This window comes from Strix aluco, chromosome 7 (genome assembly GCF_031877795.1).
Source record: "Strix aluco isolate bStrAlu1 chromosome 7, bStrAlu1.hap1, whole genome shotgun sequence".
Taxonomy (NCBI): Eukaryota; Metazoa; Chordata; class Aves; order Strigiformes; family Strigidae; genus Strix; species Strix aluco.
The window spans coordinates 35926782-35954654 of NC_133937.1; positions in this window are offsets into that span (position 1 = coordinate 35926782).

A 27873-nucleotide genomic window follows, 5' to 3' on the forward strand; every position below is an offset into this window, starting at 1 on the left:
CCCCTCATTCATGCTTTAATCTTTTTGGAAGAGGAAAGAGAAAACAGTCTAGCTGTACATTATGTATTTAAATCAAGAAATGTCAGAGGGGCCATACAAAGAGGGGAGCTGCTAAGACAGGTTGGAAAGAGGTCAGGCTGGATCACATCGATCACTAGTTACAGCTTTAACCATATAGAGGAAAATCACTAAGGCACAACATCAGCAATGCCCAGCTTTCATAGCACCTTTGTCAGCTCTGTGGGTGATGGAGTACAGGTTGTAAGTCCTTGATGTTAAATATGGCAATGCCCCATGGAGTTGAAGTTAATAATAAAGAGAGGAACAAGGGAACACAATGTTGAACGAAAGGGGCAGGTTGAAGTGATTTATTGGGTGGGCTGAAGTTCTCGTTACTATGTAATGGAGAAAAAGATTTTAAAACACCAGAAGTTTTTAGGCTTTCTGTGGCTAGAGATGAGTTCTTTGCAGTAAGATGAGTAGGTGGAGGATGTCCTTGTCTTACATTGCATAATTATTCTATAGTGAAAAGCACTTATTCTAGTCTGTGTGCTCTCTTCAAGCGTTTACTTTCTAATCCTTCTCATAAATTAAGAGACAGTAATCACCTACTACTTTTCAAAGTTTCCTGTTCCTGTTTGATGTCATTGTGCTTAATTTATCCTTTACACCAGGGTTAAGCCTGGCTTGCTTTTTTTAGTGCTGCCCCTATTTAATCTTCTTAATTTATGTGATGTGCTCATATTTGTTTAGAACTCTAAAACAGGTATAAATAGTAAAATGGAGCCATCACTGAAACAAAGAGAATCTCTGTTAATAAGAACTGGAAAGTAATCGTCTTTCTGTCTTCTCAAAGGGTATCACATCCATGAAGAGAAACTGTGTAAAGAGGAAAGGGTTCACTTTATGTTAGGTTGTTTTTAAAGAGAAAATGGAACCCAGGAACAGATTTTTAGTATCCTTTTTGGTATTACATCACAAAGTATAGATCTCCATACAAGGAGATGATGTGATCTAGAAACATCTGTACTATTAGATTTCTTTCTTTTTTAATTAAAAAGAGTATATTTTCAGAAGGAAAAGATGCATCATTTGTTGACCACAGAAGACAAAATCATCTATCAATTTTAACTCTTCAATCCCTAACAACATTAACTGAATTAAAGATATCACTTAACTACTCTATGTTTTCCTGTAACCTGTCAAATCATAGGATAGGCAGCTGTATCCATTTTTCAGAAGATGATGGCAGAAGGTACATTGACAACCCATTCAAAGGTCAGTCTTGTCAGCTCTCATTGCTGATCAGACTAAAATGCTCGTTTGCATAGCAGGTAGTGTAATCCAAGTTTGTGACAGGCCCAGCAGGACTCTTCTGGAACTAATTTAAGTATAATGTTACAGAATAGTGGCAATGGAAGAAAATTACATAACAGCGTTGACTTTGACCATGAAATGAATTTCTGATGGTGTGTAGGAACTTCCAGCTTAGTCTTCTGATTTAAATGATCTTCTCTACCATACAGAAGTTGTTGCTGGTTGCACCAGTGGCTGCTTGTCTTGCAAACCCTGTGTGATCATTACATAGGAACATGCCTGCATTCCTGAAATTAATGCCTTTTTGCATACTCATTGACTATGTATATACCTTTGATCATTTAATTAGACCAAAGGAGCCGTTTTGTTACCTATGTAGCCTCACCATAGCTGAGTTTGCAGTCAGTCTGGTAGAGAAGCTGTGGGTAATATTTATCATTCACCATTTCTCAGCTGGGCTTCCTCATTTGGGTGGCAGAAAACCTCAAGGTGCCAAACCTAAACAAGGTCATTTTATGGGATTTATAAAACTCTATCCCAGAAAAGTAGGCTAATTGTTCCATCTCTTCTAGACCATGATTGCCAACTAAATTTATTGTAACTGTTCAGATTAAGGGAGTGATGCTTAGATTAACAGTATATGAGGTTTTTTTATTGGAAGGATTGTTCACTGTTGTGCCTTCACATAACAATAAATGAGAAAGGATATATCAATTAAGCTTATCAGCAGTATTGTTAGGAGAGATGGAACTTAAAATGGCAGAATAATATTCCACTATGCAGGATCCTCAAAGGAAATAAATTAAACTGCCAAAAGTGTGGATTTTGTGACAATGATTACACTGATTTTAGATTGTTAGTCAGTTGAGCTGTGCTGATTAGGCACGGATTTCTTTTCTGTCTTCCTAAACAGTAAAATTATGCCAGCAAAGTTTTTAGGTTTTAGACAGGACCTAAGTGATATATTTCAGTTGAATGATCTCTAAAGAAGTTTCTTTGGATGCTTAGTTACCTTGAATTGTCCTAGAAAAGAATTTAAAACTTTCCTATGTCCTAAATCACATTTAAATAATCCAGGACTGTGATTCAGCTGTTTCAGGTCCATTGCACACCCCAAGTGGAGAAGCCTTCAGTCAAAAACATGTGGAGATAATACAGTGGGAAGTGGAATGATTAGCAGTAATCAGCCCATTTCAGCTCCTCTGAGAGTGGTACCAGATCCCTCCACTGCTGGAGCTACTCAGATCACGATAGACAGAGCGCCTGACTCTCAAAATGCTGAGCATCTGCTCTCCCATTGACTCATTAGGAAATGTAAATCTTCAACTGTCCTGAAATCCACTGAGTTTTGCCGTTACTTGGATGTTAAATTCCTCGTACGTGGGTTATTTACCTGGCTCTGTTCTCCACAGAGGCCACTCTTTTGGAAGTCAGAGGCTCAGGTCTGTACTCATGCCACCCTGCCCATTAACCCAGCTTCATTTGTTTGGAAGAGTCTTTCCTTTCCTATGATCCCAGTAGATTTTCCCTTGCCTTCTCATTATCAGCTTTCTCACATTCAATAACCGAAGCACAGTAGGACCTTCTTTCCTCTCCTAACACTAAAAATGAGGTGTCATTCCCAAACCTTGCCCACTTCATTCACGTTTTCTCAAAGCCATGTCTCCATTCATAAACCTCCCTTTGCACTTGAATTTGCTCAAAGCTTGAGACCACTTACCTGGGCACTGTGTTGCTGCCCCTTACACAAGGAACTAGTTTCTGTGCTTTGGAGAAGAAATTTATCCTAGGGATGGAAAAACACATCAGGGCCTGACGAGAAAGCCTCTTCTGCTGGATGGCTCTAGAAACCCCCCACTGACATGGTGTCCCCAGGCCTGGTCACCTTGGTATAATGGTATTTCTAGGCAGACTACAGCCTCATGTCCACTCCTCCCCTGTTTTATGCAGAGGGAGCATTGCCAGGGCCAAAGGGGCTGGTCAGCTCCTGGCTCATCCTTGGTGTGATCCCCCCAGGGCTGTTGGAAGAGGCCAAAACTGTGCCGGCTTCACTGTGATCTTCACCATGAACATTTCAGCCACAGCCAATGGCTCTGATTGCTTCCTCTGGGCATTTTGTGCCTAACACTTTTTGGTAGCAACTCCTCAACAAAGGCTTATATTAGCATGTCTAGTGTTAGACTGAGTGTATTTATCTTAGGCTAATATGACCACAGTTAATAATCGTGCTGTAATTGAAACTTGCCTTTGACATCACCTCCCGACTGACTAATTGGATTGTGTCTAGCTAGTTATTCTATTTCATTATTTTTTTCTGTCTCATCTGATCAGCCTGAAAGGTAACTCCCCAGCAGTATTAAACTAAAACCAAATTGACCTGTCACAGAAATCAAGGCATGAGTTCATTTTTTACACTAGGGATCTTCCTGAACAAGTTAAGGCAATGAGGTGAAAGTTTGTGCTTTGTGCCTGGTGGAGCTCAGTGACTTCTTAAGTCACCCAGGATTTTGGAAGTCAGTTTTTCTTTTGCTTTGCTTTCATCATAATTATTTCCATCAGGACAATATGGGTTTTACAGGCTTCCAAATCTGAATGTTAACATTATATTATCTCACCATATGTAAATGAACATATGAATTGTGGAATATTAAAATTATGTTCTTGGGGTAGTTTAGAGCATATAACACACCCTTCATAATGCTATTTATAAACATGGAGAGAGAAGTGAATGTCTCAGTTAAAAGAGCCAGCTGACTATGTGGCTTGCAACATATAAAGCACTTCCCTCATAATGTTTGCATTTGTGGGAATATTTTTTTTCCTACACTTTTTCATGCACTGATTTTAAATGGCTGATCTCTTGCATGATAGCCTATGTGGCTGTGATACAGCTGGCAGGCAACCTAAGGCATTCTTTAATTTTTAAATAAATAAAATAAAATAACAGTGATTGAAACCGTGGCTATATTAAACTTGATATAAATAACCTGACTTACATAAAGACAGCTATAACTTTATAACTTGAATTCACCTACAGATTCTGTATCACTTCATCAGTTATTCTAAAAACATTTCTAGGGAAAACATACTAGCTGACTACCCATGATTTTTATTGGAGGGACAGAAGGGACTTTTTGTCCTTGAGGTCACCTGTTAATTTCTTTAAACTGCAAAGAGCAACAGGACATGTTACTCTATATACACACAGACTACCTTAATAATACAGAGATCACTTTCAATCCTGAATTTATTTTTGCCACTACAAGAAACACATGATACTTCCACTAAATGCCTGCAGGAATTCAGTTAGTGTAAATCAGCAAATTTCCATTGACTCGTTTCTTGATGCAGTGTAACTTTAGGAAGTGCCTGACATTGTTATCAAAAGGGTAAACAAGAAGAGATCAGCCAGGATCCTCAGACACAACTAATTCCCTGTAACTTCAGTGGAGCAGCATCATGCACACTATGGAGAAATTCTGTGTGAATTTATCTTAAACAACTCAAAGTGTGGTTTTTTCCTTACTCCAGAAATGGTATAGCCATGTCATATATGCTAGAGAAAAAAAAAAATATATAACTTAAGTAATATATATTACTTAACACAAGTGCTATTCCAAACATGCTTCATAAATCCATGCTCCTCATTTTAGCAGCTGAAGCAATCCCAGTTCTCTTGGGAGAAATGGAAGTCTTGGCTAACCCTACCATGTCCTGCACCTCCCACTCCCACCCTTGGAGTGGGGTGAAAGGATTTAGGAGAGATTTACTGTGGCAACGAGCCTAAGCCCATCTATTTAATTCCAGAGCTATTTTCCCTTTTTGCAGAAGGAAAACACACAGCCTTTCTTTGTGCACCACTTTGTGGTGTAAAACTTCTCTTGATTAAAGGGCTGTATAATGCAAGACTTTTGTACCCATGTCATTGACTGGTTATGCTGATGGTCCATCTGCTTCATCTGCTACTGTTCATGCTGAGATCTTAAAGGCTCTCCATCATGTGATACATTTTGGTGCTGTGAGATTTATATATGAGTTGGTTTCAGGTTGAGATTTTTCATATTGTTTAAGGGAGTAGGATGGCAAATTCCCACCACACTGATGAGGAAGTAACCTTTCCCGTTCAAAAAGGGTTCTTGTGTCTCAGATGAAGGGCTTCACTCACACTAGCTAACAACTGTCCAGTACAGAGACTATTAACAGGTTTACAAGCAATGGTTACCGATCAGATGCCGCTCTCACAGATGAACAGGATGAAAATAGGTGATCAAATTCCTTTCATTAAAATCAATATGTGAGGAACGGTGACTTTTGAGAGGAATGATAAATTCCTTTGAGTCCTGCAGTGCCCTTTTCAGCACCAACTGCCCTTCTATATGTAACAAGCTACACAATAAAGGTCCATGGTCTTTTGTAAATCATGTCAATTTCTGTCCCCTAAAACAGTCTTAATACTTGACTGAAAAATTACCTCTGTTAATAATATTCTTCATAAAAAACCAACTGGGCTTACATTGTATGCTCTCTTGTTTGAGTGGAAAAATATAAAGATGGTCTGACTGATTTTCTTTCTGTAAAACTTATTTATTTCCTCTCTCCTCCATGTTTTCATGCAGCTTCTGAAATCCCTGAAGACTCTGTATCTAACTGCAGTGGACAAATACAATTTCTTCCCTTAATCCCTGAAGCTCAGCAACTATGTTTTTTTCAAGCACCTGGAAGGCAAGAACAGGTGGTGTCATTTTTCTTCAGCACAATTTAATTTTTTCAGAGTTATTAATAACTAGAATGGTAAATTTCCATCCCTGCATTCTGGTTTTTTTTCAGAGCTTCCAAAAGGTCCCAAATTATCTAAAGTTTCAGGAGGGACTCTTGTCTCTTCCACAAATGCAGCATTGGAGACATATAAAAGTAACTCCAGAAACTGTAAGATTGGACTTGTAGCCAGATGGGATGCCAGATGGCTATTTTTTTAAAAGTTGTTATGGGTAAAAGAGGGGAAAGGAAGAGAACTAAAGCTCAGCTTCCGATGCATCTTCATCCTGCTGCATATAAGGCTTTGAAAAGTACGATTTAGTGATCTCATTGTAAGAACCTGCACTAATTTTTGCTCACGTATAGTGGAACTAATACATGTATAAGCAATGAAGCTACTTTCATCATCTAACAAGAAAAATTTATAGATTAGGATGTGTAGATGACTTATTATACAGTCACCAGCTTGATGAAGTAGAACCTGCTTTGAATAACCATGATCGTCCCACGGAGACATCTCACAGACTGATCATTAAAACTCCTGGTCACTTGCCAGTTGCCATAAAAGTTCTTTGTCACACAGTAGGACTATAGTGCCATCTAACTATGCAGATGAGTGTTTTTCTATATTATTTTTCCTGTTTTGTTGCCTTTGGCAAGTGCATTGCTGTTGACTGCACACCTACAATCTTTAGTAGAACTTGATATGTTAAATCTGTTTCATGTTCATCTAATCTATGCCATGATTAGTATTTGCAAGAACAGTACATGCCAGGAGTGAGTTAATGTTTGCATAAAAGATGTAAGTTAATCAGAACTAGGCAAGCTCAAGGCTACTGGTCTGACTTGGCTTGTTGACAGCCTTTTAATGTAAAATGCAGACCGTTTTAATTGTTAAATATGCTGATGGTTCATTTCAATTCCCATCAAACTAAATCCAATTTTAGAGTGAAGGAATTAATTCAACTTCATCTGAAATGCCAATGCTCCTATTTTAAGGTGTGGGTATTCCTAATCTCCTCTCTCCCTTCTTATCATTTGTATATTCACTTCCATTCTTGAGACAATAAATGCGGTATGAAGCATCATAACAGAACACACTGGCTACTGCTCCTGCTTGTCTCTAGACTGCTTGTGTGATCTTAGCATGTTTCCCTACAACTGCACAGAGATATCTATTTTCTGCAATACTTCTGAGAAGTCACTCTCTAATTCTTGTTGTTTGGAAATTAATACGTAAAGGATCACAAAGTTCGTTGCACTGAACATGGCAACCTAAATAGTTATAAATTCTGTGAACTTCACAAAAACATTGGACCCAGTTGAATGTTTGGATGCCTTACAACTTGCTACATCCAAGTTTAGGACATGTTCTTTGGTGAAAATCCATTAATACAATGGTAGGAACTTATTTAGTTCTAGGTACCTAGAACTATTTCCTTTTTGGACTACAGATGTTAATAGTGATTACAAAAAACTAAGCCATGTCTTTAATTTGTTGTAAAAATAAAACGCTCCTCCCTACCTTTTAATAACATGATACCCTGTGCTCTTTCCAAAGTTCTATAAATGGTCTTAAAAAGAAAACCCTGAATCCGTGAAATGTGGCGGGTTCATTTAACATCTGGAAGTACTCTTATGGCTGTCTTCACTTGCTTTCAAGACAGTGAAAAACTAGGCTGTATGATTTCTTGATATTCATACAAGGAGCGCGTAGTAGCATCATTCCTAGTAAATAAAAGATTAAATTTTCTACACTGGAGATTGATGTTTTAAAGTTTGGATTTGGGCATTTCCTGAGGGCCTGTTACTAATGCAGAATGTTAGGAGCTATTTGTTTTTACTTTGTAACTAGAGGAGGCAATCTAATGATCATTAGGTAATCTTTATTGGACCATCTCTGCTGTATTTACACTAAATAGTACCCATATTACATGCTTAGTTCCATTTATTTCATCTGTTAAAATTAGATATTTCCACTGTATTCAAAAAGCATCCATGTTCTTGGCTAGCAGGCCCAGAATTTGAAGCTAACCATTAGAAACTGTTTCTAAAGCAACTTTTTATACACTTTACTCTTCCTGTCTCTTCAGGAGCAACTGTTCACAATGCCTGTGGTACCAGTCCCCCACATCAAGGGAAAGAACATTGTGACAACTGTGATTTTAAATAAAGTAAACAAAACCCAAACAAACAGGTAAGAAAGTAAACATGAAAACATTTAATTTTATATTGTAAAATATGAATATTTTTAAAACTCCATATTTAAAGAGCCCTTTGCAGGTTCCTTTTTATAATGTTGGGGTTTTTTTGCTGGTTCTGGCCACTTTTTGGATCTTCCCCAATTGATTTTTTTTTTAAAAAAAAAAAATAAGGAGAGAGAAATAAAAACAAAGCAAGCAGTTCTGGACACGTTTAACAGTTTAATCCCCGCTTTTGACATTTGCCATGTACTCCTTAGATTTACAGTCTACTGTTCCAGAGTGCTGTACTGAAATACCAGCTATACAGAAGAAATAGGACATTGGTGTGGTCACAGCTATGTGACTTGAAGAAATGGCTGGAAAAAGCAAAGTACTTTCAATTAAATATGTGAAGAAAACAAATAATTATTCAGACACCTTCATATAGGAAATGTCCAGAGGTTTACGCAGAAGGTACTGAAAGAGACTGCTTGTGTCCTTTCTGTTAAATTCAGGTTTTAAATGTCTTTTTTCCATTTTTCAGCTAAACCAATAAATACAGAATAAAAATGAAAATATTCTTTCTCTGCAGGTATTTCAGGGGAAAAAACTCTCCTCTGCATTTTAATAGATGCGCTGCATTCACACAGCATGCAACCGACAATGTTGGCGTTGGCACTGCGGCAGTGACCGGCATTTTCTAGGAGCTCCTTTTCACATACGTCTTTCATATTAACTCTACTTGTCACAGATAAAAGATTGAGAGAAAGCTCTATTTTTTTACTAGATCCTGCTAGAACAAAATCAAGAGTACAGCGTTTAATAATTATACACTCTTGGAAAAAGTACCAAGATTAAATCAGTGAACTAGAGGATATTGAGGTATAGGAAAAAAATACCATGGGCATAAAGCAAGCTTCTAGATGGACTTGACCTTCACAGCTGTGTTCTGAACTGCCTGCTGAGGCAGACTGCTGGACACATTAGAAACTGAGTTATGACCCTCAGCTGATTTCACAACAGCCATCAGATCCAGCTGATGGTCTAGTGCTATAGTTTAAGCAGTGACCTGAAGATGGCAGTATCCATGTTGCGTGACCAATGTCTAAAATAACAGAGACTTCCTATTTATCTGTGAAGAGTTACAGCTTTCTATACTGAGGTTGTTTTCTCCTGAAAAAACTACAATAAGCAGATGCAGTGGCGGTGCGTGTTAATCCGATAGTCAGCTGGAGACCTTGCCATACTGTCAAATACAAGAGACTTCACCAGAGTTATGCAGAATTTCTTCCAGTAATTCCTTCCAAAATGGAAGTAATGGTTCAGGATATCATGACCTATGCTGTGAACTTAAGTCATATCATTACTGCAAGAAGTTTGTTTGTAGAGATTTTCTTTGTATTTACTATTCCAAACAAAGGAAATTCTTTGTCATTTTCTTTCATTGCAACATTTTTCTGGAAGATTCATTTGTATATTTTTACTTTCTTTTTGTTTGTATGTTCTCTATGAGGCACGGAAGAAATTTTAAAACAATGTATGAACCGGGCTTTTCCTTCTCAATATGACATGCTAGTCTTCAAAGGACTGTCATCTACATGCACTTGGGATTGTGCTGCTAAGCCAGAATTCTTTGGAAGCGGCCACTGATTCAGGGCTCATGAGGTTTGGGGTGTCCCATTTGATACAAATGACTTGGGTTATCAAATGATACAGTGACTATTCATGTCATTAGCATTTTCTTTGCTAAAACCTTCTGAAGACAACTATTTCAAATTGAAAATTCTTAATAAATGCATCACTTGAAAATACAGACTTACCAGTATAGTTTTGTCCTTTACAGTTGCAATATCAAAAGTGAGTGATTTATCAGTTATTTTGACACGTTCTCATGGCAGTTCTGTATTTTTATATCTCGGTGAGGGCTTACAGTGTAAAACTAACAGAAGCTTTCCTAAACATTCAGAAAAAAGCCTAGCAAGGGAGTTTCTAGCGATTTCTCTATTTGTTCTTGAATATGATGATACAAATACAACATTTCACAGCAGTGCATAGGATATGCAAGTGATAAAGCTTTTCCTGAGGCTCGCAGCTCACTGTATGTGTCATGCAGTGATATGGAAGGGATTTGGATCCTTTATCACAGGCAGCCACTACAGGGTTTTGTAAAGCAGTTCAACTTTGACTGTGGATGTAAATGTTCTCCCCAAATTCTTTTTTAAATGAACATTTTGGACAGAAATTAGATGAGCTAATCCTTATAAGTTATAACATATGCCATACCAAGTAGAATGTAACATATTAAAACTCTGGAAGCCTATTAAGATCCATGACATTTAACGCAGTTTAATTTTTTGAAACACAATTCCTCTTTTATGAAATAACAGTCAATTCAGCTTTTCCAGCATTATGCCTGTGTGTAATGGAATCATCCATCAGCGTGACTGATGATCGTCCAGGGCTTAACGAAGACAGTTCTAGCAATTATAAATCCTGATTTGTGAGCAAACAGGCACACTTCTGGAGAGCCCTGCTCTAGCTTTGTACCACATCAGGTATCCCTACACATAGAGATATAATTTAACAACCCAGAGCCAGAGACTTTGGTGCAGAGATACCTGAGCTGACACTAGTAGTAAATAGTTCCTTTTGTCTGGCGTCTCAGGCTTCATTTCTCATGTGAGTGTTACCTTAGGACTCACTGCACACTTCTCAACTACATAGCATGGATGGGCCTTGTTAACTCCTGGAAATAATATCAGCCAGAAAGCAGAGCTTAAAGAAAAACTTTTTCTAGGTTTCAGAGACTGAATTCAGTCTGGATTCATAGCAGAAGTAGAAGCAGAATGACAAGATTTTTATTGAGTCTAGAAAAATGGTTCTTCTTAATCAGTGGCCTAGTGCTGTATTTAGGACCTATGTCATTATGACAGTGTAACATGGATTTCTGTTCCATTTTATTCCTCACTGACCCACTAATTAATGGTGTTCAGCTGACAAAGGAAACTAGAAATTAGTTGTGAAAAAGGGGGTGGCTTAATGGTGTGGTTTTTTTTAAAAAAAAAACCTTCTTAGGTAGTAAAATTGAAGGGTACTGTACACCAGAAAGGTGATGAAGGAAAAGGATCCTGGACAGGCACAGCCCCAAAGTGAAAAGAGGAATTTGGGTAGAAGGAACTTGACTGTGTTACTTTTTTGCTATATCTATATATGCCTTACGTTGGTGTAAGTAGAATGCAATTGGCTGTGGAGCATTCCCATGGCTGGTGTCTCTGAAGGCCTTAACCAGAGCTGTTAAACAGGATAACCAAATAGGTAGAAATATGGGAGAAGGTTCTTTGATGTAATAGTGGCATCTTGGCTTTGGTTATTCTTTTTTTTTCTTCCCCCAGTCCTGAAGTCCTCCAACATTAGAGTAAGATCTCTGAGGAAAGTATACTGAAGAGGATGATTGCAAGGGAATATGACTGCAAGTGTGTGTCAGAGAAATGGAAGAGAGAGTGTGCTGGAGTCTACAAGTGTTCAGGAAGATGAAAGCACAAGAGCCTACCATGGTGGACCACAGACCTGGTTTGTGACCTTCGGTTCCAGGTGTAATGCGACCTCCTGTTTTCCCTGCTATTGCTATCTACCAAGTGAGTAGGGTTGAGCAGGTTTTTAAGGTATGTGTAACAGCGTGATAGAGTCAGGCACAAGTGAAACCAGTCTCAGCTCACCATCTGATCTAGCCTGATAAACAGAGACTCAGTTTCTGTATACTCACTATGCTGCAAACAGTTTTAAACTCACTCATATATAACTTTGAATTTATCAAGTGGAATCCTCCAGATTAACAGATGTGTTCATTACAAGTGTATCCTATTTCACTGAACTATTACCAATTCATTATTTATATGGTATCGTTCAGGAATTCCAACATGTCCTATTCTACTGAACTTTTCCTTGCATTAGAAATAGGACCAGTTTACCCCAGCCATGCACTAGATAATCCTGACAGGTTCAGAGAGTGACCTTCCAGAGGGCCTAACCATGACCCACTTTGGCTGCTGAGGCACCGTCACAAAATCCCTTGCCATTTCCCACCTGCTGTAAATGACACTAAAGATAAAGCTGAGACAACAGTTTACTACAAAACATAATTACAGGTCCATTTTTCTTCATTAAATTAATGTTAAACATAATCTATTACAGAGGTTCCATTCAAAGAACAGATGGTAAATACAAGGTAATACAGACACAGATTAAACAATACTGGCAACAGCTGATACATCTACACAAAGCACAAAGATGGAATGTGCTAAGTATTCTTTATGCATAAATGATGGAAAACAAAATCCTTTCAAATATTTGTTTTCAAATTTGTTTAAATGCAAAGTACTTCAGTGAAGCTACAAAGTGAAGGGTTCCCAAGATCTCCATCTATGAAACCTCAAAATCCACTCTATTAAATGTTTTGAAGATTTTACTGTAATTTCTGTTTTTACTGAGTTACAATATCAAGCAAATACATTGCTTGAGCAGGGAAGCCAAGTGGTTAGATCACAAGGATTAAAACTGAGGTGTATGGGCTTTTCCAGTGGGAGGAACTGCTGTCTTAAGAACAGTACAGCAAGATTTTGTTTGCCTAAGAATAAAAAACCAAAGAATTCATCTTCCACATGATAGAGTTCGAACTGCTGTGTGAACCAACATATTCCCCACACAGCAGCTAAATGTCTAAACACATCCTGCACCAAAATCCTTTCTTCTTCACATTGCGCATGTCTGCTGAATAGCCACTTAGTTTCTTATGGTACTCACAGCCTCCACCAATGTAAGATCAAGCAAAACTATTTTTCCTGCATGACTGTTATTTTCCCTTGAGGCTAGATGGGGCTGGTAAGGATCCAGTTGCTGGAATTTGGGCAAACAGTTTGGGACCACCCTGTGAGAGAATTTCTAGAAAAAGGGCAACAGAAAAGTATCCCCCCATTTCCTTGTTTGGCTTGACAAGAAAGTGACAGAAATACTCTTGTCAAAAACTTGATTTTTGCTTTTTATTGAAACAATATCCAAGGGATTTTCTACACTTATTTACGGTAAAAAAAGCCCAGACTCAGCTGACGTACGCTCTGCAGGGCCCTACCTCTATGCTTCCCACTGGCTGTGGCCAAGCAAGGGAGTCAGAGGGAGATGGGCTGTGTGGGACCAGGCCACAATGTCCACAAAATTATCTGCTAGATAGTTGGATCTTCCCAAGTACTATTTGAGAATCGTGATCTCAAGCTCCCTTGAAAACCTCACAAATGCGAGTCAAAGAGCAGCAGTGACACAAACAGAGAAAGTTTCCCTTTTCTGTGTTTTTCTCCTTTAGTCTACTCCCCTCATTTTCTCTTTGCTCTCTCTCTCTCTCATATCCCTGTCTTTCTCTGTGTGTGATTTGAGGTATGCAAATTTATACCAGCATATTTATACTGAAACAAACAAAACCTCTTGCTGTGAAAAATATTCAGTTTTCAAATATCTGGGAAAGAAAAGCCAGTGAGTGGATGTTATTCACTGAAACAAAATAAAGCAAGACAAAGAAACTCTAGATTTATTACAAAACTAAAAAACCAGTGCCTGCAAAACAATTTGCTTTAAGTACGGTAATAATTCCTTGAGGCAGATTATATGAGCCCCTTACACATGAGTTACACTTCAATAGTGAAACACAACTCAGTCTAGCAAGGAGATACAGCCCCAGTGTTTAGAGCAAGCAGGCTCTGGCTAGAAAATGTGCCTTTCTGAGTCACTGCGGAATCTAGCAGTATTACTCTGCAACTTTTCAGACACACAAGATCATGGAGTTTTTTCAGTGTTATATTTTTTGGAGTTAACGATGAGATGACACATTCTTAGAGGAATATATAGATATTATTTTCCAAAACACCTACAAACTTGCTATCCATTGATTCAGGGAATTCACCTGGGTAAAATCTAATGCATAAGAAAAAATAGTTGGAGTTAAGCTAGTTTGGCTCTCAGATCCCTGTTGCACAGCATGATCACAAGCATGCAAAGATGGAGGTACTCGTAGTGCTGGAAAGAGAGGGAGGGTGAACTGCAGTGTAGCCTCCATGGGAGCACACCTCACTGCCTGATTCCTGGGTCACACTGAATCACTGTTGAGTTTCTGTGAAGAGTCCAGTGCTAAGCATTTTCCTACACCACCACCCCCACCTTTTTCTTCTCCCCTATTCCTTCTCCAGTTTGTGAAAGCCTGGCTTGAAATTTCTTATAAATCCATTTTTCTTAGGTGGATTATATATATATATATATAACATTGCACTGTTACAAATAATAAATTCTTTCCCTTCCTTAACAGCCTCTAGCACATATAGTTTTGGCTAGCAGCTTGAATAAACACGTCCCTTCCCATCAAAGCTGCATAAACATATTGGGTGCTGCCTGATCCAAGACACCTTTACTCTTTCTTAGGCATTTGTACAGTCTACTGCAAGATGCCTTGGAAACTTCAGAGTTTCCAGCATAACTGAAAGTGCTAACTCCAGATATTTAATGTATAAATGCTCCTTCTTTCGCAATCTCACTCTCATGTTCCACTTGGAAAGCAATCCCATCACCATTTATTTTATGTAAGCCCCACTTCAGAATGAAATAGGACTATCATTCTCCTTGTTTATTTTTTCCTCTCTCATCTTTGTTTTCTGTGCTCTTGGAAGGCTGTTTGTCCTGTTTTCCACTTGGCATGGATTCAGGAATTGTTTTTAGTTCTCTCCAAGGCTACAATGCTAAAAGGCGCCAGAGTAGTTGGGTACTTGACTGGAAAGACACCAGCAATGTGAAGGCTCTGCTCCTCTTAGAGAGTTAGCAGAAATACATTTTGCTAGGACTTTCAAGGGAAAATACAGGGCCAAAGGCACCAGCTTCCTATGAGCCATCTCTAATCCTTTTACCTCCTTTGAAAACCCTAACGTATGCATGCATCTCATGCAAATTTTGCCGTAAGTGCTTCATGACTAATATAAAGGTCTAAAAGACAGCTTGTGCTAGAGCTTTGCTCATAAGATGAGATGCTGCTCAGCAGTCCTGCTGTGGGAATAGGGACACTTGGCCGTTGCCTATCTCTTCTAACAACCATCAGCAGGAATGTGCAGTGTTGCTCTGGGAAATATAGTCTCAAATGGAAGAACTCTCATGTAAATTATACTAGAATTAACCAAATAAATGGGCCAGTCTAGACTCTTTGTGCCATAGGTGCAGTTTACAAATGTCACATTAATTTCGCTGATGATTCTTTCTGGATTTTAAAGCGGTTTTGACATTTTCTCATTGCTAGGTTTAAATCAAAATTTTGAGGATGAAAAGTTTTCGAGACTCTTCTTCTGAGAATAAAGTGTTCAAGTTTAGGGTAGAGATTTTTCTAGTGGTAACAAAGGCCAGACTAACCAATACCACTCCTGGCTTGGTCATGAGGGTGAGATTTTGTTATGTAAGTCATTATTTATAGAAAGTAGAACAAATCCAAAAGAAAGTATAAATCCAGATAACCTAATGGTTGAGTATCAAAATAGTAGTCAAAGGATTTAAACCCATATTATTTACAAGAGTAAATCTAACAATGGGGCAATGGTCACTCCCATCTCCTGATTTCAACCATCTCAGTTTAATCCCAGAAGCTCCCCTATTCCTGCAGATATGTGTTACCCCAGTGACTGTGTCTTTAGGGAAAGACTATGTTGAGCACAGTGGAGATGGGACCTAGACACTAAACTACATGAGGAGACCTTTTAAAATGCCTTATCAATCTATTGCCTTTGAAGTGTAAAGACACCAAACCAAGAATTTAGGGAAGAATTGCTTAAGAATTTAGCCAACAGCTTATTAACATTATTATTAACGGCAGCTTTAAAAGGACAGTCACACCCAGAACAAGCTTTGCACTGTACACGCATGTAGAAGACAAAGTCCCTGCCCAAATAGCAAACAATTGAAAAGAATTTATTTCCTTGTCTCTTTTTTTGACAACAGTGAGCATTTCAAATGGAGACACTGAAGACTTAATTCCAGTCTCCAGTGCTACCTACAATATTGAGATGTACTTTTCAGTATAATTCCACCTTCATGAAACACAAGGAAGAATTTTAGATTTATAGTCACCTGAAAAACTACTGATGACACACTGACACAAATAATTAATTTTACTATCTGTCCTAATAACTTTTCCCAAATTCTTCTGTCAATAATTTTCTTTCAGTTTGCACCATTATTTGAACTTCTATGTTGCAGTGATAATTAATATGTGTTTGATACAATTTGAGCCATGAAAATTTCTGGCGACTTGGAGATTCTTCCCATTGTCCTAATTTTAGTTAAACTATTCCAGTTTGCACATTTCAGTATACTTTATTAAAATAAAATCTCATATTTGAGATAATCTGGAAATTTCTTATCAGAAAAGGAGAATCTGATCTTTTTTAGGTGTTTCAAGAACAGAAGTCATCTTTAAATTCTAGACATCTCAGATGATCATATCACCTTGGTCAGATCCACTCAAAGATTTAGACACCCAAATGTGATTTCAGCAGAATTTAGGTGCCTAATTCCAAGAATAGGATGCTTAACCTCTTGCATGGACCTCCAGGTGTACAGAATTATTTACACTTTGGCAACTGACCTATTATTTTGGTCCTGCTGTTGTCTTGTGAAAATTAAGAGTAGACCTCTGACCTGCTTGGGAGCTGAGATGCATGATCAGCTGTGGTAGAGCTACAAGGACATCCCAAAAGATCCTGTTTTAGAGGACAGTGATGTCAAATGTTGTCCTAGATAGTACTGGTGTATACCGTGATTTTTTCCAGTCTAACTCCAGTTATAGTTCTGACCAAGTTCTTCAGAACAAAATGTTCTAGTGTTCACTAATTTTTGGGTACGTCAGATTTCTGACCAACTGCCCTAAGGACATATCATTTTGAGTTACAGAAGTAAAAAGAAAACCTATCTCTTCACTTAAAGGTGGCAGGAACCATGGCTGCCTACTTCATAGCCCCAGAGCTTTTGCCAGCTGTTGAAAGTAGCTTAGCTGCCTCCTGCCTCTGAGGCACATTTTCTTCAAAGGATTTGGCTGGATAATGTTTATGTTATTATTTGTAAGATCGAAACATTGATTTTTATCATGTATTAGAAAAAAATCGTAATGAGGCTACAAAATCCCTTCTAGCTAAGCACAACTATGTAGAGCCAGTGAGCATATTACTCCAAGAATCTTCTTTTTACGTTGAACTACATTGGTGTCTTTTAAATATGACTTCTACAGGAGATATTTGTTCCATGGTATTTTTTTTAATCCACAACTTCTCTCTTTGAGTGTTGTGCTTGTTTTATGCATTCCAACTTTCCCATGTACAGAGTGCCAGCCGAAAGCAGGAGCAGCATCACGAGCAGCCGTATTTGAAGCAGTTGTGTGCTATTACACATGTGAGGAGTGAGCGGTGCTGGGCAAAAGCTTCACCCTCTGACGTGCTCTCCGTCCCAGTGAACTTTGTTGACTCAGAAGCACGTGCACGGTGGTTCTGTGGCAGGTCCACAAGTTGATGCAGAGACAAATTGCCTTACCCAGTCAGCTCCCCAAATTAAAAACTGATACTGGCAGTACATCAAGTACCAGAATTTGTTCCAGATTTAAGCAAATGCATAATGGCAGGTGTACAATGGAATTTAGGTCAGGCAGGCAAGAGAGATCAACAGCACAGAGCCACAGGCTCTAATTCTAACTAATCAAGAGACCGGCCAGGGTTTTAGTCCTGGCAATTGAAGTGGCAAACTGAGAATAATTACATGTTTGGAAAAACATCCCCTTGGGTGTTCATAGTCAGCCCAGAAATAATTGTGATAAAAAGCATAATGAAATAACCAGGGCAACTTGTAGCAGCCAGAACATCTATTGCAATAATCATAATCCAGGCTCTGCAGAGAGATTTCGGGGGAAGACTAGAGGATTATTGAAGAACTAGTGTGTGGGGAAGTGCAGCTACTTAGCTATTTGGGAAACTAGAAATTTTGAAAGAAACCTATATAAGAAAAAAGAACTATCTGACACATTAGATTTAGCAGAGCACTCAGAGATAAATTTCTGAATTTCTATGACTGATGTAAAATATTTAAAAATACTTGTTTGGAAAATTGCTGTTTATTGCAGGCAGGTGTTCAATGATGCCTTTGCAGGAGCATGAAGATGTCTGCTGAAATCTAAAGCCCATAAATTCAAGGAAATACCCTTGGGGTTAGAGAAGTAGGATATAATGTAAACTATTCATAGCTGGAAATTAACAATTAGTCATTCAGTGACAGAGGAGACAGGAAGCCTAGACAAAGTGTTCATTAAGAGGTCCTAGGCCCTTTTTCAGTCAGGCTGCAAAGTGATAACTAGAGTCATCGGCCAAAGAAAAGCCCACAACACATCCAGTTAAGAAGAGGTTATCTTGCAGGAGCAGATCATAGGTCAGGGACTCTTATAGCTGTGTGAATAAAGCTGTGGTCTCCATGGACCCTGATGGAAGTTGACTGGAAAGATGAAGACATTGCCCATAGGTGAGCTGCCAAACTACTGTTCAATGAACAGGGAGTCATCTGCTCCTTGAAAGATGTCCCTCAGTCAATGGAAGTCATCTAAGTCCATGGGGTCACTCATGTAGGATCATATGAAACACACAAATATTTGAGCCCTTTGGGGCAGAGGCCATAGTGACCTAAGAACTTACACAATGAGTATTTATTATTTATGGGGCCTACATGCTCTCTGGGAACTGTAGATATCTGGTCCTGGAAAGGAAACAGAATGAAAGTGTTTGACTAAATCTGGGAGCTGGAAATATATGAAGATACAGTAAATGTATCTTTACAGTAATAAAAGTAATAAACAACTGCAGAAAAAAAGCCAATTATTTTTAAAATTAATCTTAATGTTTTAACATGCTTAGAGGACTTTTGTTATTTAACAAACTTGCTACTATTGTTTGGGAACTGCTTCAGTAAAAATTTTGTGTTTTGAAATATAAATACTAGAAATATACAATGAAACTAAAATTCTTTACTAACTAAATAAATACATCTAAACAAATAAATTTATTGCCCAAGAATTTGTATCTTTTGGGATATTTGGAAAAAATAGTAACTTTGAAAAAATGGATTTTAAAAATTGGCAGATTTTTTCATTTTAACCTGAAAATACACTTTTATTAAAAATATTATTAATAATGTATATCATATGTAAGTAATTTAAGCTGTTAAATTATTGCAATTTAGCTTCATAGGTTCAATCTACACAATAGATTTAGGGCAATATGATAGGCAACTATTTCCTAGGGAATGGACGTCTCCATTTGAATCTTCCCACAAAAGATCTAAAGGATCAGAGAACTGTATTTTCAGTAGAAAAGGAGTTGTACACCCACTCTGATTTTACTCTGTGTACATAATATTACCACAGGTTTGACCCACTGCTGTTATTGTTCATGCTGAGAGAAGCAGGCAAACTGAGTGAGGGTTGGTGGTATGGTTCCTAGCCCTGGAGTAAATTTAACAACTGTATTTGTTACCCGTAAATTCTCTGAGGGCTTACTGCAATTGTGGGAGGAGGGTTTAAGGGGGTATACTTGTGGGAAAACTACTCAAAGCCCAAAAGCATTTGAGTGATGTTGGTCTGCATTTACGTGTCTGAGAGATGGCTGTGAACCATTGATGAGTTCTGCTTCCTTAAGCTTTAGTCTTTACCCACCCCTAGAAAAGTACAAGGCAAAGCACTCCGGATGAGGGCTGAGAGCATTTGTATGCTATGGGATTTAATTGGGGGCTTGTGTTGTAATCTCTGTTTATTTTGTAGAAAGGCAAGCCATAAGGATCCTTCTTAGCATGCTATGTATAGACTGTCTCCACGTTATACGGAAGAAAAGAAAATGTTTACAAGGTTGAGGACAGCTACAATATACAAGGAAACTGTGTTAAATTAGCGCACGTATCTGGGTCAAGAAAGGGTTTCAATGGAGTGGAAAAATGAGGGAAAGGAGGTTTAGGAGACACAAATAATTATTGGGTGAATTTTTGCCATGCGGACACTCTCAGGATAGAGTCAGTCAAATAGCTATTGGAACTAAAGTTGGACAGTTTTTGCTATATGAGCAGCATAGCAGTGAGGACCATTTTTACAGGCCAGAGGGAGGAAATGAGAAGATTACATATAAATCAACAAAACTGGAAAAATGTAATAATATAGAATTTTGACAAATACTGTTTTAAAATACATTCACTTATTTAAAAGCCCTTACCAAAGCTGCATATAAACTCATAAGCTACCAAGAGTCTGAATAAGAGACTCTGGGGTTTTTACTCATAAAAATATGCTGACATGGTTGGGTCAAATTTTTTTCCATTAAGTTTGATGGCAGAATTAGAATGTAGATCCATGCATGGATTGAAAAGAAAAATGTTCAATTTGTGAGGTCTGGTACCAGCCAGTGAATGAGATTAAGAAAATGAGAACTTAACATATGCAAAAGCTCCTGGTTTTCTCCCATAAAAATGAGTGATCATACTGTCAGCAGCAAATGTGATGCTATTCTAGTGGATGCTAGAACTATCATGTTGCATTTACTATGGCAATGCAAAGTTGTTGACAAAGATATGCACATCATTCCTCCTGACTTTATTTTCTTTACTGTGTTTACTTTTTAAACAAAAATGTCCCTTGCAGATAGCAAAAAAGAAATGGAATAAAAGAATTGACCATGGTCAGGCACCTCAACTTAGCCATTTTCTACTTTTTTTAGTGCAAATGGACCTGATCACAAAATGCTAATTTGATTTTAGTTACCTTAAAGGCTTGTGGATACAAAGAGTGTTGGTTCTGACCCAGTCATACCCTTTACTTCATGATCTCTTGAAAACAGGTAGTCATGTCTAACCAACAAGTGCAGACAAATCATGTTTGCTCCACACTGAGACCAACCTGACTAGACATAAGCCTGCTTTAGACCAAAACCTGGGTAGCCACATTAGAACCATCATATTTCCTTGGGTTTATATTAGTGCATAGACATGGTTTCCAAAGAAGATGTGGTTTACGGCTGGCTAGGCCAGAAGATAGGCCAAGCCATGACTGTCTGCATCAGTTTGTGTAGACTCAATTCTAACAGAACATAGTGATGGGATATTATTCGTGGTGCCACCAGTTTTACAGCCTTTGGCTTCTTCACAGCCTTGTGCTAATTTAAAATTGCTTTTATTCTTTTCAAAGAAGGAACACAATAGCAAGTTCTACAGCAAGTATGTAAAACTATACACACTGCTCTAAGAACAGGCATTTATTTAGCTACTATAATGCTAGCAATTAAAATAAACTTTCAGCCCAGCTTTAAACCTGAGAGTATAATTATGATATTCAAAGTCCTCTGTAAGATGATCAAAATACCATTTAGTTGTGTAAATAATGGTCATGTGAAGTGCAAATGAGCACTTGGGCAGTTAGATTCCCCATATCTCTGCAGAACGACATGTGGTCAAGGGGACAGAACCATTATCTGCTCCAGCAACTCATACCTTGTTTAATCGATTTGTTCCTGAATGCAGTTATGCTGGTAGTACTCCTTACAATCTCTTATCAGAACTATAGTAAAAAGTAGATATTATTCTCTGACAATGATCCCTCTATTGGGTCCAGTAACCAGAAAGCACTTAAAACAACTGCTTTGTAAAAAATAGTTTTCCAGAACTTATGTTGTCTCAATCCTGTAAACAGTATACATACCAAAGTACCATTCCTCTGACAGCTGAAACTTTCATGTAATGGCAGTTTAAGGTCAATAGCCATAGTCTAATCTTTATATCACGAAGGAACTAGAAAGCTTGATAAAAAGTTCCTTCAGGATTTTTATGAATTGTTCATATCCATGTAAGATAATCATGTATCTCCTGTTTCCCAGCACAGAATAATTCACATGGGAAAATTGCTAGGTGATCTACTATTCTGGTTCCCTATGACGTTTCTTCTTTATGTAACTAGAAATTATTTGAAGAATGACAAAGTGTCAATCATTCTCAGCTCCCACAAGGGAAACCATCAAATTAACTAGGACTCTTCCAGAAGAGAGGCAGCCGACAAGGGTAACGACAAGGTCTATAAAATCATGAATGATGATATTGTAGATGCTAAAGGTTTACACTGGTTTAAGAGGAAATTGGACAAGTTCACGGAATAGAAATCTGCTGAGGGTTATTAAAACATGGAAACCACATCTGAAGCTGAGAGTGGTCAGGAGCTGGGAGAGCTTGAGTGAGGAAGTCATCTGTGCCTGTTCTGTTCTTGCTCTTTGCCTAAGGGTGCTGTCAGAGAGAGCGGACTGAGGTAGTCAGACCTTCTGTGTGATCTCTGTCCTTATATTTTTATGTAACATTTTTATGTGGAAACTGCCATCTGTTTAAGTCTACATGAGTGGCATGTCTCCTCTGGACAGAAAATGATATAAAGACCCCTCTTGTGTCTTTGATACATCATACCTGAATGGATATTTGAACAAATAAGTAAATAGGCAAAGCTTTTATTTTTAGTGCTCAAAGTTGCTATTTTACTAGAACTGTTTTTCAAGAGCCAAAAGAGATAGAAAATATTTCAGTGAGTTTGCTTAAATGAAAAGCTGAGCTTTTCATATTTTGCTGTCTGAAGTGTTTCATATCTCTCCTTCTTCCATCCCTGACGATGTTAAACCAGTTACCTATTCAGAACTGGAACAAAGGAAAAAATCTGGTTTTGTGGTAATCCAGTTATGTCCTTACCAGGTCTAAATATCCTCAGACAAGTTATTGGAGACAGTTGAATTTTGGGATGATAAACCAGTAGAAACCGTCACTGTAGAAACACTACCTAGTGATTCCAAAACCAAAGCAGACACTGTTGCACAATATGAAATGCAGGTTTGCTCCTGCTCTCACAGTGATCAGTGGTATCACCACCTTCAGAGGAACACATCACTGTCTCTGTGCAAAAGCAAAATGTGACTGCATACCCCTAGGGCACCACAGGCATAAGGAAGAGAGATGATTTTAACCTCCGAGTCTACCATCTACCCACACAGACCCAGCTAATAAGGAATTACATTAGAGAAGTTACTTTCACTACAAACACAGTAGCAGATAAGACAAGATGAAAGTTAATCCTTCACTAGGGAGGGAAGCTAATTAATTAAAACACTAGATAACACCAAGAAAATGTTGGCTATAAGAAAATCTGATTGGTGGGCCAACTGCTTACCAATGCCAAAATTAAGTACAAATATTTAAAAACAGTATCATATAGAAATTACAGGGACAGAGATAAAACAGCAACTAGAAAGAGATAATTTGTGCCAAGATAGCGACAGAGGTGGAAAAGCCTTCATTTTATTGCCTGTTCTCATCAGAGCTATAAAACACAAATGTTGTGCACACATGTGTCTCCCATCTGCAGGGCCTGGCAGCCCGCTGGCTGGCTGGGCAATCAAATTTTCACATTATGAATGATAAGAAAGCAATACAGTGGCAGCGGTGGCTCGTGATGTGCTCTACCCTGCAGGTGGTGTTTACAGATAAGCGCCTTTTTGGAACGAACACTTGAGGTCAAAAAAATCCAGTGAGTTCTTTGAGCAGAGAGGCAACAATATGAAAATAAATATGAGCTCATTGTAACCCTTACTGCTTAGGCCGTTGTGTTTATGTCAGACTTCCCAAACAGAGCAGTTTCCCTTTGTAGTCATGCAGTGCACCTGCCACTTTTACAGCACAAACTCACACCTCTGTTTTCGCATTGGTAATCTACCTATCTGCATGCTCTCGTTGTGGTTACGGGTTGTATAGTCATAGAAACACGCATCCAGAAGTTCCCCTTAATATTATTTTAATGAATTGCATCACAGAGAATTAGATTGAAAAAGGCACCTTGTACAAGCAAAAATCAGGTCTATTTAACAGAAGTTAAAAAAATAGAGCACCATGTCTTTGACAAAGAGTAGCATACATTGACCTGCTACTACTACTGCTGCTGCTACTACCAGAATGATAAAAAATGTTTCATATTCAACCTCAGCTTTCAGACACAGTTATGGTCCAAGATGTGCTGTTTGCTACAATTTAAAGTAGACAGTCACCACAAAGATGAATTAGGAAACACCAAGTTTGTTGAGATCAGCTCATCAAAGTTATAATTCAGTTTAAACATGTGAACAATCTATAGAGTTGAAACAAATCATACCAGCTAAAGAGCTGCCGAAGTGAAACGCCTTTGACTCTGAATGTGCAATTTAATGCTGGTTTAGAAGAGTAATATGCAGCGGTAGCATAGGCTGGTCCCAGGTCCAGTAATACCAACCAGAATCTGGTCCCTCTAATACCAGATTATATCATGAGGGTATTTTATTCCTTTTGGTTCTGTGCAGAGCTACAGTAAGCAATAATTTGTTGTGTTATCAGTTTCAGTGCAGGCAGAAGGCATTCCTGGCTCTTACATGTTCTGAAATGCATCCATCTTCTCAGTTAATTATTTAATTTTATTGTGGGTTTTGATGTCTTAACCAAACTCAGCCCTGTAGTGCTGCTTCTCTCTACAAGTTGTGTTTACAAAGCTCTCTGCATAAAGAAGCCTTGTAGAAAAGATTTATTTGAGAAAACTACTTACTTTCTGAATCTGACAGCAAAATGAAAAGTGAAAACAAGAATTTCAAGCTTTCATCACTATTTTTAAAGAGCCAAACGTTTAGTGCTAGGAGGGGTTGTTACTCTGTTCACTGTAATTGCGTGCAAAGACCTGACTCAGCAAAATACAGAGATCAGTAAGGAAATAGCTTATCTGCTCAAAATACTCTTAAACATACAGTGGAAAGACCATGTTGGATATTTTAAAATACTTATAAAAAATAAGTGCATGGGAATGCTGTACAGTAAATTATAGGGAAGATATCTTTTACAGAATCAAAAACAGAATTGTGTGTAGCTGATGGTCTCTTAGCAAACACTTTCGATTACTCAGTATTGGGAAATCTTTACTAATTTTTTGTTTGGAGGCAACAGAGAGAAGAAAAATGCACTACCAGCTTTTTTAGTGATGCTAAATCCTTAAAGCTGTTTTTTAACACAGATGGTACAGAGTTGGAATAGTCTCATATTTCTTTCTAATAATAGCTATCATTCAGAGGGAATTATATTTCCCAGGGTACTCTCTACTTCTCATATACACACATTTACATATATATACACATATATAAAAAAAAACATTTATGTATATAAAAAAGACCATTTAAGACTGAGTGTTAAGTATCATCTCCTTCAGAGGGCTTCCTGGGGTTGCATGCTGCGCTTCAGGACAGAGTGTGTGGTGCAGTGCCTCAGGGATTTATTTCAACTTGCATGGCAATCCACTGTGAAATTATGATTTTTCAGTGCTCAGTAGCTGTTCCTGGCAGGAAATGAGTTTTATGAATGCTAATGATATATGATTGGAGCCCACTACAGAGCTCTTTTCCCTCCAGCACGGAAGAAGATTCATCAGGTCTGTGCCAGCATCGCACATCTCCTTCCCCACTCCACACTGCAGGTTTTGGAGAAAGTCCCAGTGCCTGTGTAGGATTAGCCTTGGAGCAGCAATCTATGGAGCCTTCTGGGACAGAAATTGCCCCCTTCACCCCAAATACATCAGAGAAGCAGGGGCTCTGCCTCTCCCAACAGGTTTCTTTTTGCAACAGCAAGGTGAATGAAGGCATCAGAAGGGAAGGGGGAAGCAACAAACCTGGGTTTGTGGTTCCCTTTTGTAGGAAAGCATGAGGGTAGTGAGCAATGCTGCTGGGAGTTGCCTAACCTCCCTCAGGACAGCCGTTACAGATGGAGAGACATGCATGCTGGAGGGATCCTGTATTAGCACTGCACGTATGCAAGGTGCTATGCCACTCACCTGTGGCCAGGAGTAGCCTGGACTGCTAAGTCAAACCTTAGGAGAGAGGCTAACACCAAATAAAGTTGAGTAAAGGGAATCTAATCATCTCTGCTTCCACCCCAGGCAGAAACCCTGCTGCAGTACACGAGGATCCCGGACCATTGAGATCCTACCTGAAAAGGGATGGGCGTTAGATTCAAGTGAAAGCACCAAGATACCAAATTTGTCTGGTTTTCCACCCCAGAGCCTCTTATCAGCAGTCAAAGGGATGCTAGCAGACTACAAATATACACCAGGTGAACAGGTGAAAAACTTGGGATTATGATAGGAAGATCTTGACCTCGGATGCCAATGATGTTACATTTGGCTGGGATCAGCTATCATCTGCCATGCCCAGGCACTTATGAGTGCACCCTCAGGGAGGAAAAAAACCCAGCACTAGTGAATTGAGACAAGAAGGAGAGAAATGTAGGAAAAAAATCAAACCCTGGCAGCATCCTTTGCGTAAAGCTGTATTCAGTCTAGTGCTATTGATTTTTCATAAATATGTCATATACTTATTAACCTTATCTTACAAAATTTAATGGGTTTCAACTGTGTATTTATCAAGTCTTGAATATAAAGAGAAAAGATATATCTATTTTTCTTTCCTTATTTTTTTTAAAATAAATTATTAAAATAGGGTTCACCCTCAGGAAGTACTCCTTATGAGTTTACTTCATGATGAACAGTAGTGACTCCTTCAAAAGGAAGCAGAGGTACCCCTTAAAGATTGTTAGTTTTTTTCACAATATTGTTATAATAAACACTGATTTGATCAACTGCATTTTAAGAACACCTGTATCTCTTTTGTGGACAACTTTTCCTGCAATGTGTCTCACATAGGCTGCAAATATCCACACATTAGTAGTGACATGCTGAACATGAGCCAGCAGTGTGACCAGGTGGCCAAGGTGGCCAATGGCATCCTGGGATCTTACCCCTCGACTTGGCACTGGTGAGGCCCCACCTCAATGACTGGGTTCAGTTTTGGGCCCCTCACTCCAAAAAGGACATTGAACGACTCGAGCGTGTCCAGAGAAGGGCAACGGAGCTGGTGCAGGGTCTGGAGCACAGGTCTGATGGGGAGCGGCTGAGGGAACTGGGGTTGTTTAGTCTGGAGAAGAGGAGGCTGAGGGGAGACCTCGTGACCCTCTACAACTCCCTGAAAGGAGGGTGCAGAGAGGGGGGATGAGTCTCTTGAACCAAGGAACAAGCGCCAGGAGAAGAGGGAACGGCCCCAAGCTGCACCAGGGCAGGGTTAGACTGGCTCTTAGGAAGTATTTCTTTGCAGAAGGGGTTGTTGGGCATTGGAATGGGCTGCCCAGGGCAGGGGGGGAGTCCCCATCCCTGGAGGGGTTGAAGAGTCGGGTTGACCCAGCGCTGAGGGATCTGGTGGAGTTGGGAACGGTCAGTGTGAGGTTAATGGTTGGACTGGATGATCTTCAAGGTCTTTTCCAACCTAGATGATTCTGTGACATCAAGTGGTCCCATCAGATCATGGGAGCCCAATTCTCTTCTCATTTAAGCCAGCAGAGCCACGTGCACCTTTACAAAGCTAATCCTTATCCTAACCTGTATGAGACTGACTCTGCTGCATGCACCAATAACTGGTGACAGACCTGCCACTGGGATGTGGAGAAGAGG